This window comes from Helianthus annuus, chromosome 11, assembly GCF_002127325.2.
Source record: "Helianthus annuus cultivar XRQ/B chromosome 11, HanXRQr2.0-SUNRISE, whole genome shotgun sequence".
In the NCBI taxonomy this organism is placed as follows: Eukaryota; Viridiplantae; Streptophyta; class Magnoliopsida; order Asterales; family Asteraceae; genus Helianthus; species Helianthus annuus.
Genome location: NC_035443.2, coordinates 160575065 through 160593318, shown reverse-complemented (window position 1 = coordinate 160593318; position 18254 = coordinate 160575065).

The window sequence follows — 18254 nt, the reverse complement described above, 5'->3', positions numbered from 1 at the left end:
CTATATAAGAGTTCTTTTTTGATAGTTCTTGTGCTCACTTTCAAAAATCATTCAAAACTTACTCTCTGGAGCTCTCTGGACTTCAAGCAAGTTTCCTCAAGCTCCTAATTCATGCTAAGAGCCTTTGTAAGCATTCTTAGCTTCTCTAGTTCAAGTTTCATTAGCTTAATGACCAAAAGTCAAAACCGTCGTAATTAAGCTTTGACTTAGTGATTAATCGCTAATGGTCCAGTCATTTTTCAAATTAAAAGTGGCTATGAGTTGGTAATTATGTGGGTAATAAGTCCTTAAAAGGGCACCCTCTGATTTCCACTCTAACTTGGTCAATTGTCGGGTCAAACTTAATATTAAAAAGTCAACAGAAGCTATTTTTGCAAATAAATTCATAATTAGTAATGTAGAAGCTAGAAAACCTGTTTTAACACTAAAATAACTTGGTAAATAATGTAAGAACATGTCTAAGCATGTTCAACCCGACACTTCTGAGTTTAGGCTCGGTTCGGAACCGAAAGTCGCAAAAGAAGACTTTTACTTTGACTTTCAGTTCTGAATAGATTTAGCTTGTTTTAGATATGCCTTAAGGTTTCTTTAGGACCATATTATAAGTTAGTAAAACCCTCTGAGGTTATAGTACATGGTTCCTTAATTATCCGATTCATTTGCATGTTTCCGTTAATTGCTTAAATATTGACCGTTATGCCCTTTTGACCTTAAAATGAGATTTTTGAAAATGTGAGAGGACAAAAACCTTTATTACTGATTTATAAACTTGTCCTAAAAAAGTTGACATCAGTTTGAGGTCTAAATTAGGAGTTATGCTTAATATCGTAATTTGAAAGCTTTTTATTAATTAAACGGCATATTTAGCATAAAGCCTATTTAAACCCGAATTTTGACACCAAACCTTTTACCCACTGATGTAATATAATATTTTGAGATTTTTGAAGATTTTTATTAATTTTTAAACTGATCATATCATGGGGTTCTTGTTTTGATTCTGTAATTGTCGGTTATACCCTTTTTGCTAATAAAATGAGTTTTACATAACATTTTGATACCAAACATTTGCTACTGATTTTACATGTTAAATAAAATATTTTAAGCCTTGGACTGATAAAAATCTCAGCTTTCCTTATATAACCTGAAAATCGCCTAAAACCGACTTTTTACGCGTTTTAAACGCATAGTATGGGTTAAAACTATTTTTAACACAAAAGACTTATTACCTACTGATGTTTTTAGTAAATTTTTATACATTAATAGTAAGTAAAAGTTTTGAACTCAGATTTCCAGATTTGACCTTTAAAGCTTATGTGAAATGACCAAAATGACCCTACGGCGCATAGTTTGGTTCTAAATAATAAATTTCACATTTATGCAATACCCTACTGATATGACCTGCAAAATAAATATTTTTACTGATCATTTAAGACCAGAACCTTAGATTAATATTTAGTCTCTTTTATAACCTTTAAAATGACCAAAATACCCCTACGGGGCTTAAATTGAGTTTAAATTCGTTTTGGGCATAATGGAAGGTATCCTACTGATATCACAACATATTTAAGGCATATTAACTTGTGAAACCTATAGATGACTCATTTGGTTACCCGTTATGCATTTTTCGCGTTCGGTGCGGTTTATGTGACTAGTTTGCATAAATTGACCGAAACGGGTCAAACCTTACCATTTTTACCTCAAAATCCAGAATGTGTTTAGTTTACCCATATTATACAAGTCTTCAAACTTGTCGGGTCTAAATCACATCCTAATCCGGTCTTCGCATAATCTTGCGTTTTGAACCATATGTCTTCCTTTGAAACTAACCGGTCTAAGTTTAAACTTAAGTAAGACCCGTTAGGAATCTAATAGGATATTAAAACCTTTGTTCCAGATTTAGGAGCCCAGTAAAAGATATTTGCACTTGCTGATTGTATACGGCTGGGATAAATTTGTATAATTTGCTCAGATAAATACTTTTAACTTATTTTCCCTTATACGGGCTTGGGGTACGGTATATAAAATACCTGTGACAATCCGGACTTTCAAGATTTGCATTACTCGATTCCTTGACCATTAGCTCGTATAATTACGTCTCATTTTTTTTCATTACATGTTCTAACCAAAAGTACACTACGCTAATCATGGGTTAATCATATAAGAATTTTATTTACTTGTATAACATAGGTTATTATATGATAAATAATGGTCCTATAAACTCTGTCGTACACCCCCATCGAGTCGCACACAGCTTAAAGAAACGCACACCCTTCTTCCTAGTGAGTGGTCCTCGGCCCAGCTTCCTTGAGTCAAAATGAAGCCCAAACAGGCCCGGATCGCATCACTTGAAAGGCCTCGCTTACATCAGTTGAGCCCAAACACATACATGAGGTTGGGAACGGTTTTATGGTTTTAAAAGGATGAGATAACAAGAACCCTAACACCCTTTCCTCTCCTCTTGATGTCGACGGCTTCCTCATTTAATTTGGCAATTACTTTACACTTGTTCGGTTAGTATACTCATCTCCGATTTGATTTACATTCTGTGTTTTATGTGATGTAGTAGTACGGTTAGAATAGGTGAGAACTGGCAATGGTTTAGGGTTATATGATAGTAGAAACCTTTATGAATATTTATGGAAACAAACTGTTATGGTAGATTTAAAAGTGTATTGATTAGTCATGCATGAATCATCGATGGAATTGACTTAAGGTTGTTATTGCTTGAAGGAATACGTGGAACTAGGGTTTAATATTGATGTAACGAATAGTATGAATTACAAGATTGAATAATGGTGGTGTTTCGTCACGGACGGTCTCGACGAAAGTAGTTAGTCGTCGCTTGGTATTTCGTCGCGGGAATAAACAGGCGGGCCCAGTAAACAGTGGGGTCTTGAATAGTTCAGGACTCACAAAAGGTAATTGGACCACACAATCCTTTTACTCTTAATTGGGACACAAAACCGACCGACACTAGTGATATGATCTGACCTCAAAACACTTTATGTTTTATTGTGCCATGCATACTTTTGTCAACACAAAATCTCTAGTCATATTAAGATATATCGAACTTTATTATAATGATTATCTTCACATGCAATCTGACTTAACCACATAAAACTGTCTTTCAATTGGACCTCAAAACCAACATCATGTGATGACCCTGTCAAGTTATCGAAATATAAGAATTCAAAGTGCAATCAAAATGCATATGAAGTGACAATTGATGATCTGATCATGTGATCATCTTAGTGGGTGGCGCACATGTTATGTAGGGTCCCCACATGCTTTCTTTTATACAGCCACATAGTAAGTCTATTATATGCATGAAACAAGTCTATTATATGCTTTCTGTTATACAAAGGTTTGGTGTGGCATATTTACTTGGGCTGTAAATGATAACTGGGCCGTATATGGGTAGGATCAATGGAATGGGTTGTGAAATTGTTATTGACATATTGACCAATGTTAGGAATAGTGTGTGGCTCAGACGTTTACTATGTGTTACATGATCTTTTGTTGCAACTTGCATATTGGTATGTGTATTACGGGTACTCTACATGTGTAACGTGCTTAAAGACTATGTGATTACATGTTTACAAGCTAATTATTTTTGGTAACCACGGTAGGGCTTGGTTGGCCAACTTGGAACGGGTAAATTAACATAACATACCGAGCAAACCAAAGGTGAGTTCATCTATTGAGCATGCGTACCGGTGGTTGGGACAGTTAGTGGGTATCCCGGGGAGGGATACGTCTTTTTTGGGTAAAACTGGGACGTTGGATAATATTCTCACCCTATCATTCTTAAGTCCCATATTTTGTTACCGGGGAGGTAGCGGGGTATTAGTTGGTAGTGCTACTTAGGTTTGGCACCCTCACACCGTACCGGGGAGGACGGTTGTGAACTAATGACCCAGTCATGCCCAGTGTTTTGATAGGAGCACTAGGGAACGGGCAAAACATACATCAGGAGCCGTCTTGTTCAGTAACGAGATATTATCAACATTAATTTCGAAATTAAATTCAATGGATTAACTAAACACTTGGTAACCAACGTTTTCGTAAAACGATGAACTCACCAGTGTTGTCTGATACACTTGTTGCACGCTCGCAGGTCATTAGATTATATGGATTTGGAACTTGTTGTCTGAAGTAGCTGGAGTGGTCATGGGTCGTGCTAATTGGATATGAATGATGGACTTATTGATTACATACCTTTGATTTGAAACAGTTAAACTATGATTTCTTCTATTTGCTTCCGCTGAACATGTTGGTTTTCATTTAAACTTATTGATGGAACTTTTCATTAATAGTTGATGATTTTATTTAACAACTTGTGATTGGTTCAATATGATTAGTGGCTCGTTATTAGTTTGTCACACGCCTAGCAGGGTTTTCCGTGGGTGGTATTTTTGGGGGTGTGACAATACCGCTTGGTCGGGTATTGAATTTTTAATCATATGAAGGTTAAATCATTGAGATAACTCGTTTAATCTGTTTTGTTTGTTTTAAGCCTTTAGGGGGTTAATGACCATGTCCTGGATATCCTCGGCTCATTCATTGAAATGGCCACGACTTAAGCACGGGGTGTAGGCATACACCTTCCGGTGCGTATGTAAAATAATATACCCGCTTGTTCGAGAATAACTCTCCATGGGTTTATTTATGTGGTGTGTCTATTAATCTTTAACCCGGTATTCAGGCTGGGCTACTGAACGTATAACAAACATATAATTTTTTTACAAGATTATTTTAAAATAATTATCCCAAGTTATAAAAGATTATTTGTGCCTTGTGCATTTAAATCAATTTTCTTAAAACATTTTCAAAAGTGTCAGTGTAAACTGACGTATTTTCCAAAAGGTTAAGTGCAGGTACTAGGCGGAATAGGCTGGTTTCTCCTGATTGACTTAAATAAAGAATTATGCAAGCTTTATCACTTGAAAATCTGTTGAACATTATCTCTTTTGTTTTGATCCGCCTGTGGATCTTATACATTCCGTTTGTAATACTTTGTTACTTTCAATTCGGTCTGTAATATTTTACTTTTAGACTTCCGGTGTGCATTAAACTGTGATTATTGACTATGATGATATTAACTACGTCACGATACTCCCCACCGGGCCCACCAGTAATACGTGGAAATATCGGGGTGTGACAGGGTGGGTTTGAAGTTAAATGTTTCAGCAAGTTTTTTGACTTTCCGCCTATGGCGACCCGAATCATCCGGGTCCATAGCGCATAGTTTTGACTCGAAAGTTTCAGGTTGATTTGTAAATTATCGGATAGTTTCGGGCTTTTTGGTTGGGAATTTTTTAGCAGATTTGCAAGTTGTAAGGTGAGGTCATTAGCCGAGTTAACTTTGTCCGTCATGGCGACTCGGTTATGACTGATTGTGATGTGGGTAGATGATGAGCAGATTAAAAACCATGCTCTGATACCATCTTATCAAGAGAGAATTAAGAACAAGGAAATTGTATTGAAAGGAAATTGTATTGCTCGATGATTTTACAAGAGAATAATAGCCTCTATTTATACTATTGTACAATGGATCAAAAAAGGAAAACAAGCTGTCAGTTGACTGTAGTTATCGATCAAAAGGAAACCATATATTTGGGCCTTTAAACTTAGGATATGATGAGACAAGAGATAATCTTGCTGATCCCTTGATTGTAAAATATTTTTATTTCTTTATTTCAACACTAACCAGATGCTGAAGGAATAGTGACTCATTTTTTATGAGTAATTTGTAAGGTTTTAAGAGCATTCACATCCACATCTGGGAATCAAAATTTGTGTGTGGGTTTTTTAAAATATAAATAGTATAAAAAGTGGTTGTGAATGGAGGAGAGAGAAAATGTTACTGTTCATCTGTATATTTGGGGGGACATTGTTCACCCACTATAATTTTTTAATATATATTGAAAGTGGTTGTGAGTGAAAGAGAGAGAAAAATGTAATGTTAAAGGTATAAAAATATTATTTAATTGAAAATGAGAGAGAAAAAATATTTATTTTTAGTGTAAATATATTGATATAGGAGTTGTTTTTTAGTGGAATGTATGTATATTTTTAGTGAGCTGGATGTGAATGCTCTAAGTTTGGCCTTTTGGTTTGTTCAGGATACGTGTGCTTCATCACTGAATCGGCTTCTTCACTTAATCTTGTGTATATGCACTTAAACTTTTTGGGTTGTTTGACAAATGTGGCGCGGGCTAAAATTTAGTTTTGTTTAATTTCTAGTTTAATGACCTAAGTTTGATATTTAGAAGAAAAAAAATCAAAATCACTACATTGAGTAAAATGTCAAATTGTCCCTGAGTTTAGATCATTTTTACCATATCAGTTCAAAAATAAAAGTTTTTGTATCGGGTCCCAGAATTTTTGCTGTCATTTCCATATAAAGGGCAAGCTGGGTTATAAATTTATGTTAACCTCTTCTCTATTTATCATTTTCCCCATTTAAATGAAGGGTATATTGGTCATTTTAACTCAGATTTTATTTTAATTAAAAACCCCAAAAAAACAAAATCAAATTTATTAAAAACTCAAAAACTTTGTGAAAGATATAAACATAATAGTTAATTGCAAAAATTAGCAACTAATTTTGTTTTAATTTTTAAGTTTGATATTTAGAAAAAAAAAATCAAAATCACTTCTTTAAATATATTACCATGAAAAACTTGATTAAACGTCTAAGTATTTTTCCTTAACAAATTTATAATTTCTGAGGACCAAATTATAATATCTATACTATATAATAAAAGAAACCATGGGACACTTGTCATCATATTAGGTCATCTCTTACAGATAATTATTCTTTTAATTTAATATTTTCTAATTAATTATAAATAACTCTCCTACTAAATATTATTTAATTTAATATCTTATATTATAGATAACTCTCCTACTAAATATTATTAGTCTAATATCTTATGGATAATTATTATTTAGTTTAATCTCCTTCTCATTTATAATATCATTTATTTGAATTAATTATATTTGAATGTTTTTTTTAGTTTGGTATCAAATAAATTTTACGAAACTTAAAATAAAATTAACTAATATTATTTATCATTTATACATTTACGGAGTTTTAAATAAAGGGTTAAATTTATTGATAATTCGTTAATAAATTTTGCAACAACAGAATAATATATTTTTATCACGAAAACCCAAACTTTGTATTAATATATTAATTATTTTTATTTTCACTATACAAACTACATTTACTCGACCCATGTAACACATGAGGTTTTTTAAGATATAACTTTTTATTATTTGATATATAAAATTAGATTTATTCAATTCGTCCAATACACGGGGTTTTTTAAGGATATATATTTTTTTATTATTTAGTACAGAAAATTACATTTATTCAAACCGTGTAATGCGCATATTTTTAAAGATGTAATTTTTTTTTATTGTTTGGTATATATAATTACATTCAACTCGTGTAATAAATGAGGTTTTTTAAAGATGTATTATTTTATTATTTGGTAAACAATATTACATTTATTCAACCCATGTAATACACGTGGTTTTAAAGATATAACTTTTTTATTTGGTATATAAAATTACATTTATTCAATATGTACAATATGGTTCTTATAGATATAACTTTTTATTATTTAATATATAAAATTATATTTATTCAATCCGTACAATAAAATGGGGGTTTAAAGATATATTGTTTTATTATTTAGTATATAAAATTTATTTATTCAACCCCGTGTAATACACGGGGTTATAACCTAGTAAAAAAATATTCTAAAGATATTAGGTTACTTTAAAAAAAATGCTTTAATAATATTGTATCGTAGAAGGAAAGAAGAAAAGAAAAAGGGTGAAATGTGTGGTATGTACACATCCATGAGAATGCTTAGAGACAAAGCTCCAACCAACCAATTATTTTTCTCACCTTCGTGATCAAATAAGAGGTCCCCTCTATCAATCCTTAGATTTTTAGATGGTTTTTATAAAACCAGTAAACTTTAAGAATATGATGATACATTTTTTTTTATTTCTCCCACTACATAAATTATCTTTCATAACATACGTGCAAGTGTTCCGTAGTGATCTTATATTTTGATACCACACTAAACACGTCCATGATACATGTGTTTTAAATGTGATACATTGAAACATTTTTTTTTCTCTCTTTCTCACTACACATGATTATCTATGACCTTCCATGTCATGTTGGTTTTTGATGTGTGTCGAGTCTTTATGGTCATTCAACATTGGAACCACGATATCGGCGGTGTTGATGTTGGTCTTTTGATTCCACATGCCATAGTCGGTTTTGAGTGGTGGTTTCACGATGGCACATCGGATCGACAATGAGATAATTGTTAAAATTTGATCTTTTGCTTGTTACGTTGAATTATTTGGCAATTAACTTTTATCTTTAGATTTTTAAAATCATAAAATAAATGTATAATAGACATGTTACCAAAGATTACTTTTGCATAGTTATAACGATGACAAATATAAGTGGCATTTAACCTTTGTAATATTCAACTCTTGTTTAACATTTCAAAATTAAATTTGCAATAATTGATATGATGTAGGGAAGTACAATAAATCAAGAACAATAGTACTCATATTGGGACCTATATCATACGATACATTTGTATACATTATCTTTGGATCTATCAGGTAAACTTTGAAAAATGGCTAGACCTTTTAGAATTATATGATTTTGGATTTCTTAGTTATCTATAAAATTGTCTAAAGAGTTGTTAAGTTTAATAAATAAAATAAATATATACATTATACATGAATGGTGATGCTGATAAAGATATAAAAGTGTTGCTTATGGGATGACATTTTAGTTCTTTATAAAAGCAAAAGTAAAGAGAAAAATGCCCGGATAGTCCCTGTGGTTTCGCCTTTTTTCACCTATAGTCCCCAACTTTCTAAAACTACCTGAATAGTCCCCAAGTTTTCATTTTTTGTTCCCGGATAGTCCCTGGGTCTAACTTCAGTTTGTTTTCTCTGTTAAGGATGGTGTGAAATGACAAAAATACCCTTTCCTTAAAAGGCCAAACCATAGGGACTATCCGGGCATCTTCTTCATATTTATTTATAACTTATGTGGGACCCACCACCCACCCTACCCACTTCATCTTCCTTAAAATGCCCGAATAGTCCCTGTGGTTTCGCCTTTTTATTTATAACTTACGAAGAACTCACATATCCATTAATCATACTTTTAAATTTTAAATATACACCCTAGAAGCCATTTGATGGACAAAAGATACACAAAAAATAAAAATAGACTACACAATTCATTAAAACAAAGCTATAATACAAAATTAAACTACTTATTATTACAATGGTTATAAGGTTATAATATATTAGTTGTATATAGTACTTAGTTTTAAATAAACCAATTAAAAATTATATATATATATATATAGGGTGGGGATCCTAAGAGAAGTCCACCCTATATGAGAAACTTGGGAAGCATTCTGGACCACACATTTTTCTAAGCCTTTCGTAATATACACATATGTATAGTTTAAAATTGACTATATACATATGTGTATAACTCAATATACATATATGTATATAGTCAATTTTAAACTATACATATATGTATATTACGAAAGGCTTAGAAAAATGTGTGGTCCAGAATGCTTCCCAAGTTTCTCATATAGGGTGGACTTCTCTTAGGATCCCCACCCTATATATATATATAAAATTTTTAATTGGTTTATTTAAAACTAAGTACTATATACAACTAATATATTATAACCTTATAACCATTGTAATAATAAGTAGTTTAATTTTGTATTATAGCTTTGTTTTAATGAATTGTGTAGTCTATTTTTATTTTTTGTGTATCTTTTGTCCATCAAATATTCTAGGGTGTATATTTAAAATTTAAAAGTATGATTAATGGATATGTGAGTTCTTCGTTCAAAAGAATGTATGTGTTGCATGCCCAGTATATTATTGATTTTTTGTATAAATAACTGAACTTTTTAAGAAATGTAATTAACAATTATATAAAGTACTTACAATTTTGTAATGATCTAAACTATAAACTTAACAAACAAATAGATAACTAAAATGATCAAATAAAGTTCACACAAGAATTATAATTCATCACCCCATAATCATAATCTAACAAAACTTCATTACAATGAAGAACGTAGAGAACTCAAACCATACATATAATGAATAATAATCACACGTGCCACAATCATGAAAAATAGAAATAAGAATGCCATACAAAAAATTCTATCTCTACCTCACTCTATACGTAAATAATATTAACAACAACCATGATCGAACACCTTTCATCAAAAACTAATTAAAAGATCAATGTGAAAACAAATGCCGATAGAGCTGTGACCGCGGTAGGGACGAAGAGGGTGGTTGCAGCTGACATAGGAGCCGGAGTAGGAGGATCCGCGGCAGAGTGATATGTACCAATCAGTTGATAGATAATCCGTTGAGTGGATCAAACTCAAGAAATTAGCAAGAAGTAGACTTTGAGATAAACTCTTTTAATTTTTCATTGATTACTTAAACAATAACAATACTTGCCCTTTTATAGGCTTAACCATGAAAAGGAATACATAACCCACTAAAACCACTAATCTACTAAACTAACTCCACGAAACTAATTGAGGAAACAAAAGACAATTAACACATGTGCAGAAGTAAACAACGTGGGTATCAACAAATACTTCATTAAATAAAAACATGGGTGAAGCATGATTTCCTCTTGGTACGGCAACGTGGGTGGTCATGGACCCAAAGATTGGCACATAACAGTCTCACCCCCTCGAAACATCCTTGTCCTCAAGGATGAACCCGGATGGAACTTCGTGTTGCGCCATGGCGGCCGCCACTCGACGCGTCCAATGGTATTCGGAGATGTTGGAACGGAGTGCCATGGTGGACGCCACTCGCGCCTCACGGTTGCATGTATGAAGGTTGTCGTTTTCTTTTTAGTCTTCGTTGAAATCACGTCTGTCTTCAACATGGTTGCCATTGTGATTGGAGTAGTGGCCTTGACTGTGGCTCTTCCTGTCATCACTAGGGATGGTGGTGAGATGGGTGATGGTGTCCGTTTGAATGGTGGTGCAACACGGGTTAAGGACTCGGTGTTGTGTGTTGATGATTTGGTGTTGGTGGGGATTGATGCCGATGGTTTAGGGTCCGGGTTGGGTTGTAAGGTAACGATTTTGGCAGCGGGTTCGGGTTGGTGTTCCGGTGTGGATTGTATGTTAACAATGGTGGAGGTGGAGATGCTTGCGGCCATTTTTGGTGGTGGTGAGTCGGTAGCGGGTGACAGTAGCGGCGTAGAAAAAATGGGTGAAGTTGCCCATCTCCGGGATTCGTTTTTGAGAAGATCGATCATCTCAGCAATCGTTGATATGATTCGATCCAACGACTCGTTCCATTCGTGAGCGTCCATGAGGGGATCAAGACCGCTCTGATACCAATTGATATGTACCAATCAGTTGATAGATAATCCGTTGAGTGGATCAAACTCAAGAAATTAGCAAGAAGTAGACTTTGAGATAAACTCTTTTAATTTTTCATTGATTACTTAAACAATAACAATACTTGCCCTTTTATAGGCTTAACCATGAAAAGGAATACATAACCCACTAAAACCACTAATCTACTAAACTAACTCCACGAAACTAATTGAGGAAACAAAAGACAATTAACACATGTGCAGAAGTAAACAACGTGGGTATCAACAAATACTTCATTAAATAAAAACATGGGTGAAGCATGATTTCCTCTTGGTACGGCAACGTGGGTGGTCATGGACCCAAAGATTGGCACATAACACAGAGACGGATGAAACGGCCACCATCATGACCACGGTTATGGCGAAAAGCTTCATCGTCATCTTCATTGACTCCATGATTAATGGTTTGGGATTGCTTTGAGTTTGAAGATGGTGGAGTGAAGTAGTGTTTAGGGTTGTATGGATTTTATAGAAGAGAATATTATGTGTGTGATTAATAACGGGCAGTGGTGGGAAAAGATTGTGACTGCCCGTTGCCCGTAATGTGGAAAATCCTTTTTGAGGGTGTGGTGTCGGTATTACACAGCTGTCGTTAGGTGGGTGGGGTGTTTTAGAGTTAATTGTCATTTTATTCTCTTTGCTTTGTATAAATACGTTAGTTGAGTCCAAATTTCAAATTTCTATTATTTTCATCCTTCACATTCTTGAAAGATTACAATTCCGTCCAAAAAAACATGAGTTAGTTGTCATTTTCGTCTGTGTATTTTGTCCAATTATTCGATTCAACCTTAATTTTTTGGACGAAACTGGCATGTTTCAAGAATGTCAGGGACGAATATTGTACAAATTTGAAATTTGGACTCAAGTGGCAAAAGTGGGCAAACTATAGGGACGAAAACGACACTTAACTCTTTTTTTATATTTAGAACTGTTTTATACGAATTATTATGTTTTATCAAGTTTTTTTATCTTTAGAACTTTTTTATACGAATTATTATGTTTTATCAAATTTTATTATTGTAACACACCAACACCCTAAACAAATTTTATATTGCACGTATACAAGAGTAATACAAGAGTAATGTTGTGTTAAATGTTCATAATAATTTTTCCACTAAAATATTATCGATGTGTTTTGGATGTATTCATTGTGTATGAGAGGAGACCTCTGTTGATGCTTAATTGAGAGCATAGAGTGACATTTTGAAAACCTCGGGGGGAAAAAGTTAATGCGTAATCTTCATTAGTCATTTAGTTGACATGTGGAGTGAAATATCAAGTATGTTTTTTTTTTTGTCGTCTCTGAAGAAACACGGACTTACCAGAGGAGGGGTTTGAACCGTTTTCTACAAGAGGCCGAGAGTCATACTTTTATTCTTCCTCTCAAACCTAAATTTGTAATGAAGAAGAGAGAAAAAGTGGGGATGTAGAAACGGCCAGTACTGAAAGAATTCCCTTTTTCCAGCTAACAAAGTGTGTTTGCCCCATATCTTTTCATCTAATAATGAGGTAAAGACCTTCTTATACAGGAGATATAGGCAACCCCAACTTCAATAGACCAGGCTAGGGGTGCAAACGAGTCGAGCGGCTCACGAGCTACTCGAGAAAAAGCTCGAAACGAGCCGAGCCTTATCGAGCCCGGGCCGAGCTTGAGCCTAAAACAAAGCTCGTTTGTTTATCGAGCCCGAGCTCAGCCTCGCATGTGAAGCTCGTTAGGCTTGTCAAACCTTATCGAGCCTTAGTGTAAACGAGCCGAGTCGAGCTGAACTTATTTAAACTTGTTTACAAGTCGACCTTGAACCTAAAAATAAGCTTATTTAGTAAACGAGTCCGAGCTTCACTTATTGAGCTCGCGAACCTAAAAAGTCTATTATTTATATTATTTTTATTTAATATACTAACTAATAGATAATAAACGAGCCGAGCTCGAGCTTGAGAAAATACAAACGAGCCGAGCTCGAGCTTTGAAAGCAAAGCTCGAATCGAGCCAAGCTCGAGCCCGAGCTCTCATAAGTTAATCGAGCTCAAGCTCGAGCCTGGTCGAGCTCGGGCTTGGCTCGTTTGCACCCCTAGGCTAGGCCCAATTAGGGGCTGTCTCTACAAGCCCACAACCTAGTGTAGTGTAAACTACAACGCGGATTAGTATGCAATAATAAATAACATAATAAAATGCGATAATGGAAATGACCGATCGTTTAAGTCGGGTCCAATACAATACCTCTAGAGTCTCTACGACTCAAGTTCAGAAATATCTTGAATATAAAATTTTCAATTGTTCAACGTACGAAAGATGTGTTAAAGAACAAAATTCAAATTTATGCTAACTAAAATATTTAGTAAAGGGTACTTTTCGACATTTATTAGTCTTATTATTCGATTAGTCATTTTATTATATTTATAATGAAGCAAAAAGATCACTAGTTTTATTATAATTACAATGGTGTATAACCATGGGCGAAGCTTTTAAAGGGCGGGAGGGGGCGGCCGACCCCCCGAATTTTTCGCTCAGTAGTGGAGAGTACGTAGTTTTTGTATAAAAATTTTTGGGTATATACGTTTTCGACCCCCCGGTTTTATAGAAAATTTTAGGTCCGGTTACTTCCGCCCCCTCGATCGGAAATCTCAAGCTTCGCCACAGTAATAACGAATTGAAGTGTGTATAAAAAATATAAGGATGAGGTGGGTTAACACAAGAGAAATTTATAAAACATGATTTCAAGTTTAAGAATATTAAAGTTTTTGGGTGTGTGTTAAGGTTGTCTAGTAGTTAATCTGGAATTTTAAAATAGTGTTTTGATTTATATTATGTTTGTTTTCACGATTAAATGAAGTTTTTAATTCTTTATTTGAACTATAAAACTTATATTATGCTATACCAACTTGTACATTAATTGCTGTTATATCCATCCTGAGAGTTACCTACCAATATTAACTTTTAGTCTTTTGCTATTTTTTTTTAAATTTAATAATATTTTGTCTTCACAGTCTTTTGCTATATTTTTTAATAATATTTTTTACTTCACAGTCTTCTGCTATAATTTTTTAATTTTGCTATAATTTTTTAATAATATTTTTACTTCACAGTCTTTTGCTATAATTTTTTAATAAAGAGAGTTACCTACCAATATTAATTTTAATAATATTTTTACTTCACAGTCTTTTGCTATAATTTTTTTAAAAAAGAGAGTTACCTACCAATATTAACTTTTAGTCTTTTGCTATATTTTTTTAATAATATTTTTACTTCACAGTCTTTTGCTATAATTTTTTAATAAATTTTTTACTTCACAATTTGGGTTAGTCGGGCCTTTTAAAAGGCTGTTACTTGTTGGTTTGTTTCGGTTAGAAATGATAATAAATTAATAATACCTACAAAAAGGCTCTTACTTGTTGGTTTGTTTCGGTTAGAAATGATAATAAATTAATAATACCTACAAACATGCGCCATACAAATGGGTTAGGACAGATGACCTACTCCGGCCCATTACTGGCCCATTACAGTACGGGCTACCTTTGGGTAACAACTAACTAACCCATATTAGCTATCATTTAGAATCATATGCAAGGACCAAACAACCAACGGAACAAACGAGTGGTTAAGTACTGATGACTCCCGGTTACTGATCATCTATGTCCTCTTTGCGGCTTGGAATCGGAAACTGTGAATCACATTTTCATTGCGTGCTACCTGGCCACGGTCCTTTGGCAGAAGATAAGTTTGTGGTGCAATCAGTGGCGGACCCAGGAATTTTTCCATGGGGGTGCGGACCATTTTTAAAAATTTTAGGCCCCAAGGTATAAGTAAAAAATCGGTTCGTATCGGGTCGGGTCGGGTCATGTAAAACAAAAGAACATCGAACTAAATTTATATAATCATCAAAAATATGTCAAAGTCAAAGTCAAACCATGTTACAAACATAATTAAAACGTCACCTTACGGGTTTTTATTTTTTGAAATCTATCCAAAACATGGCTCCATAACATATTACATAATATATCAACTATTCAAGCCCTAGAAATCATAATGTAAATAACCCTAAAAATCATCTAAACAACATATACACCATAAAAAGAAAAAGCCAAACATTCTTCTCTAACAAATATAACCCACCAGATCTACTGTATGGTGTATGCGGCTATAAAAAAAGGCAAAATATCATCACTAACAAAATATAACCCACCATATAACATAATGAAAAACAAAACGAAGCACGTGTCTACTGTCATGGTTAGTATGCGGCTAATATCAACCAAAAAATCAACCAAAATTCATCAAAAATAACAAAGAAATTTACCCGTATTCGATCGTCGGTGGTATGGTGGCTGATTACGGTGGTATAGAGAGAGCGGGAGAGAATATGTAAGGGTTTTGGGCTTGTTTATTTTATTTTAGTTTGAAATATTGTTGATTTGTTGGGTTTGTTTATTGGGCTAGGACTTAGTGGTGGGCTAGTTAAAGGTATTGAGTATTTGGGTTTAGTTATTTAGGTATTAAAAGTCATATAATTTAGGTAGCATTTAAAAAAAAATAAAGAGTTTACTAAAAAAAATTAAAATATAAATTGATAACACTTTTTACCTAAGGGGTGCAGACGAAAAATTCCAAGTGGTGCGGACGGAAAATTCCAAGGGGTGCGGACGGGATTTTCGACGTAACTTAACACTAAATTTTTTTTTTCCCGGGGGTGCGCCCGCCCACCCTACCTTTGTCTTAAGTCCGCCCTTGGGTGCAATACCCCGTTTCCTTATGCCTTCTCGTTTCATGACATATTGGAGGTCTACAACCATTGCGGCTTGAAAGGATGCTTACCACGGCATAGTCATTATTGCTTGTTGGAGGTTATGGAAAGCTAGGAATGAGTTGGTTTTCTCGGGCAAGGCCATGAAGATTGAGGACATTTTTAGCGATGTTAAGGTTGTCAGTTTTCTTTGGTTAAAAAATAGATCGAAACACAAAGTAGTGTCTTGAGAAGAATGGTGCAAATTTGTATTTATGTAGTTGTTTGGCCGCCCGGTTTTTGGGTTGGTGTCGTTAATGACGTTCACCTTTAAAAAAAAGTAGTGACAATTCCATATGGGACATGGTTACTTAAACATTTTCTTCTCACAAATACGGATTTAAATACATGTGATACATGATTACAACTCACCTGTCAACTTTTCACTTGCATATCGTAATCAAACGTATGTGTATTTGGATGTTTGTGTCCTGTAACCTCCTTTTAAGACTTAAAAATTGCATGTACTTCATGACTTATCATATGGCTACAACATAAACGGTGTAACTCTTGGCTACAACAATAATCTTAAGCTGCGCCTAACAAAATATACTCAATCAACACAGTGGTGGATTGATATGTACAAAATGCAACATATAAATTATATCAAATAAGGTATAAAATCAACTATTTTTAGTACTAATGTTGGAAAAGTGTGTTTCTTTATATAATTTTGATTTTCAGGATGAAAAGAGCTTAAATATACAAAAGTAACAAATTAAAGGCAAACACCAGCATAAATACAAAAGAAGGAAAGTTGATACATCATACCGACCCTCCGAGCTTCACCCCAAGACCAAAAACAATGAATCAGAAGACAAGCACGGGGTCATGCCACCAAGGCATGAGTCCGTGCCCCACTCAAGATTCCAGAAAGAAAAGGACAAACATAAGCAAACAAGAGATACGGGGTCGTGTCCCATGGACACGGACCGTGGTCAACTCCCAGATTTGCAAATCTTGGATAGTACAACAAGTACAATGGCCACGGGGCCGTGCCGTTGACACACGGGGTCGTGCAAGCATACGGACTGACACAACTCGTTAAATAAAGACAGAGAAGAAGATGGCAAGGGGACGTGTAAACTGTCTGTTTCCAACTATAAATAGGGGTGCTTGGTTCAATTGCAATCCATCCATTGACAAATCACTTCTCTCACACCTGCTACCACAATACCACCACCATCCACCAGTTTCATCCATCATCCATCTTTAGAGTGTGTAGTAGTCTCGGGATTTAAGATTCATCGTAAGAGTTTTTGTCAAACAAAGGTCATGCTTGGCTAATCTCTTACATCACCTGGTGAAGACAGGTCATTTATGTATTACTTTTGATTTTCAAGCTTTGGTTAACTTTTTAATTGGGTTTGTATTAATGACTTTAGTATCTAGTTTTTTATATTGAAAGTGAACTTTATTCTATCATTTCTTCATGTTTTGTTGATTCACTCATTCGTGTCTTTACGGTCTATATAAAGCGCGTTAACTGCCTAGAAGGGGGTTAGAATGGTGATTTGGGTAAAGTTCTTGGCTCGTTCAGTGTATAAATCCTGTGAAGACTTGATTCAAGCTTATTAGAACTTCCTTTAAGGCAGATAGCATCAAATCAAGGGAAGTAAGAACGGCTTGAATCCCTTATAAATAAACTACTATTAAAACTTTAAATCGGCCTTGCGGGACTGTATCCCTGATGACTCAGACCAATATGGCTGAGGGTAGCATTGCCTCCAAAAGGGGGACATGCCACATTTTGCATTAATAACTTACTTAATTATCTTTCAATATTCCGGACTTGTGGGACTGTATCCCTGCTGACTCATACCAATATGGTTGAGGGTAGCGTTGCCTCCAAAAGAGGGACATGCCACTATAACTAAGATAATGTCTTAAAAAAACCCATAGTGCGGAAATCATCAAAGGATATAGAAAAGATGAGTGGGAACCAAGTGATTTTATCTTGTCTATCTGTT